Here is a 3,681-nt window from a genome sequence, read left to right on the forward strand (position 1 = left end):
GATGTTACACTGGGTATGGGAAGCAGACCTTCCCTCTCACTGGCTGCCATGGTGGGCCCTGAGAGTATCTGCAGCAGAGCGACAGGACAATCTTGCAGTGATACTCTCCCTTGTAGGAAAGTGGGGGGTTGATTGCACTATATGCCGGTATCCAGGAATGAACATTGAAGGAGGAACTGTTGCCTTCTTCATTAAGAGAATTATTAAGTACTGGATTTGGAAAAACCAGGTTTTTATAGAACAGAATGGAATGAAATCCTAAACTCAGTATTGCTTATCTCTTCCTCCTGAAATAACAGAGCCCTATTGAGGCAGTCTTTAGGCAACAGGAAGGTCAAAGGAGAAAAAGTAAGCAACTCAGGGGTGAGCTGTGATTCCTTTAAAGCAAAAGAGGGGCAACCCCCCCCCATTACCAAATACCACTTTTACCTGGGGCCTTTGCCACAAGCAGTGTTCCTGCCCCAGCTCTAGCACCTTTTCATTTTGATAAGGACTTACTGTCTTTTTACCATCTTACTACTTGAAATGATAATATAGCCTCTGTTTGGTGTTTCGAGGCTGTGATATATTTTCCTAGTCGTTCAGTTTTAAAAAATAAATAGGTTTAGTTTTTCCTCAAAAAAAAAATGTGGAGAAATTAACTCATGGATTAGAAGACAAATATTGTTAAAATGTTGATATTACCCAAAGCAATGTACATATTCAGTGCAATCCCTGTCAAAATTACACCAGCATTCTTCACAGAGCTAGAACAAACAATCCTAAAATTTGTATGGAACCAGAAAAGATCCCAAATAGCCAAAGCAATCTTGAAGAGGAAAACCAAAGCTGGAGGCATCACAATCCCGGACTTCAAGATGTATTACAAAGCTGTAATCATCAAGACAGTATGGTACTGGCACAAAAACAGACACCCAGATCAATGGAAGAGAATAGAAAACCCAGAAAAGGACCTACAAACATTCGGCCAACAAATCTTTGACAAAGCGGGAAAGAATATCCAATGGCATAAAGACAGTCTCTTCAGCAAATGGTGCTGGGAAAACTGGACAGTGCCATCCAGAAAAATGAACCTGGACCGCTTTCTTATACACAAAAATAAACTAAAAATGGATGAAAGACCTAAACATAAGACAGGAAGCCATCCAAATCCTAGAGGTGGGCGCCTGCGTGGCTCAGTCAGTTCAGTGTCGGTCTCACTCTTTCTCTCTCTCTCTCAAAGATAAATAAACATTAAAAAATAGAGATCTCAAATCAGCAGCCTAACTTCACACCTCAAGAACTAGAAAAACAAGAACAAACTAAGCCCAAAGCTAGTAGAAGAAAGAAGATAACAAAGATCAGAGCAGAAATAAATGAAACAGAGAATAGGAAAGCAACAGAAAAAAATCAACAAAGCTAAAGTTGTGGGGTTTTTTTTTTTGAAAAGATAAATGTATTTGAAAAACCTTAGGTAGACTTACCAAGAAAAAAAGAGAGGACTCAAATAAATTAAATTAGAAATGAAAGAGGAAACATTACCACAGAAATACAAAGGATCATAAGAGATTACTGTAAACAATTAGGTGCCAACAAATTGGACAGTCTAAAAAAATGGATAAATTTGTAGAAACATACAACCTCCCAAGACTGACTTATGAATAAATAGAAAATCTGAACAGACCAATAACGAGTGAGGATATTGAATCAGTAATCAAGAATGTCCCAATAAAGAAAAGTCCAGGACCAGATGGCTGCATGGTTAAATTCTACCAAACATTTAAAGAAGAACTAGTGTCAATCCTTCTTAACTACATCTAAGAAGCTGAAGAGGAGGGAACGCTACCAAACTTATTTATGAGACCAGCATTACCTTTATATCAAAGCCAGATAAGGATAATAGTAGAAAAGTAAACCACAGGTTAATATCCCTGGCGAATATAGATGCAAAAATCATCAACAAAATATCAGCAAACTGAATTCAAGAACACATTAAAAGGATAATGCACGATCATCAGGTGGGATTTATCCCTGGGATGAAAGGATAACTTAACATATGCAAATCAATAAATATGATACACCACATTAATAGAATGAAAGATAAAAATCATGTGATCATCTCAATAGATGCAGAAAAAGCATTTGACAAAATTCAACATCTGTTCATGATAAAATCTCTCAACAAATTGAGTATAGAAGGAACATATCTCAACATAATAAAGGCCATATATAACTAACCCACAGCTAACATCATACTCAGTGGTATAAAGGTGAAAACTTTCCCTATAAGATCAAGAACAAGTGTACCCATTCTCAATACTCCTATGATCATAGTACTGGCAGTCCTAATCAGAGCAATTAGTCAAGAAAAGTATGTAAAAGGCATCCAGGTCAGGAGCGTCTGGGTGTCTCAGTCAGTTAAGCATCTAAGTCTTGATTTCAGCTCAGGTCTTGATCTTGGGACATGAACTCAAGTCTTGGACTCAAGTCCACACTGGGCATGAAGCCTACTTAAAAAAAAACAAGCAAAGGGCATCCAAATCAGAAAGAAAGTAGTAAAATTATCTCTGTTTGCTGATGGCATGATCTCCTACGTATAAATATCCTAAATAAATAAACTTAAAAAACACCAAAGACCAAAAACTGGTGCACCTTTCTGTCTCAGCCTGTAGAGCATGCAGCTCTTGATCTCAAGGCCATGAGTTTGAGCCCCATACTCAGGGCAGAGTTTACTTAAAAAAAAAAAAAAAAAAGACTCCAAAAACTGTTAGAGCTAATAAACAAATTCAGTAAATTTTCAGGATACAAAATTGACCTATAAAATTCAGTCGCATTTCTTTACACTAACAGTGAACTATTTGAAAAAGAAACATGCAGTTCCATTTAACGTTAAAAACAATGAAATACTTAAAAACAAATTTAACCAAGAAAGTGAAAGATATATACACCAAAGCTAAGTAAAATAAAAAATAAAATAAAGTAAATGGAAATAAATGGAAGCTATCTTGTGTTCACAGATTGGAAGAGTTAATATTATTTAAATGTCCATGCTACCCAAAGCCATCTGTAGATCTGTTGGTCCAATGTAGATGTAGATGCATTCCTTTTTTTATGTTTCTTATTTATTTTTGAGAGGGAGAAAGAGGCAATATGAGCAGGGGAGGATCAGAGAGAGAGGGAGATACAGAACCAATGCAGGCTCCAGGCTCTGAGCTAGCTGTCAGCACAGAGCCCGACGCAGGACTTGAACCCACAAACGGTGAGATCATGACCTCAGCTGAAGCCGGACGCTTAACCAACTGAGCCACCCAGGCAATCTGTAGATGCATTCTTATCAAGTTTCTGGTGAAGATGTGGACAAGCAACAACTCTCATTCATTGCTAGTGGGAATGCAAATTGTACTGCCACTTTGGAAGACATTTTAGCAGATTCACATAAACATAAATACCCAGGGGTACCTGGGTGGCTTAGTCACTTAAGCATCCAGCTCTGGATTTCATTGGGCTCTGTGCTGTCCATGTAGAACCTGCTTGGGATTCTCACTTCTCTCTCTGCCTCTCCCCACCCCAGCTCATGCTCTCTCTCAAAATAAACACTTAAAATAAAATAAATGAATCCAGCAATCACACACTTTGGTATTTACCCAAAGGAATTGAAAACATGTCCACACAAAAACCCGCACATGGATGTTTATAGCAGTT

Source organism: Suricata suricatta, chromosome 12 (assembly GCF_006229205.1).
Source record: "Suricata suricatta isolate VVHF042 chromosome 12, meerkat_22Aug2017_6uvM2_HiC, whole genome shotgun sequence".
Taxonomy (NCBI): Eukaryota; Metazoa; Chordata; class Mammalia; order Carnivora; family Herpestidae; genus Suricata; species Suricata suricatta.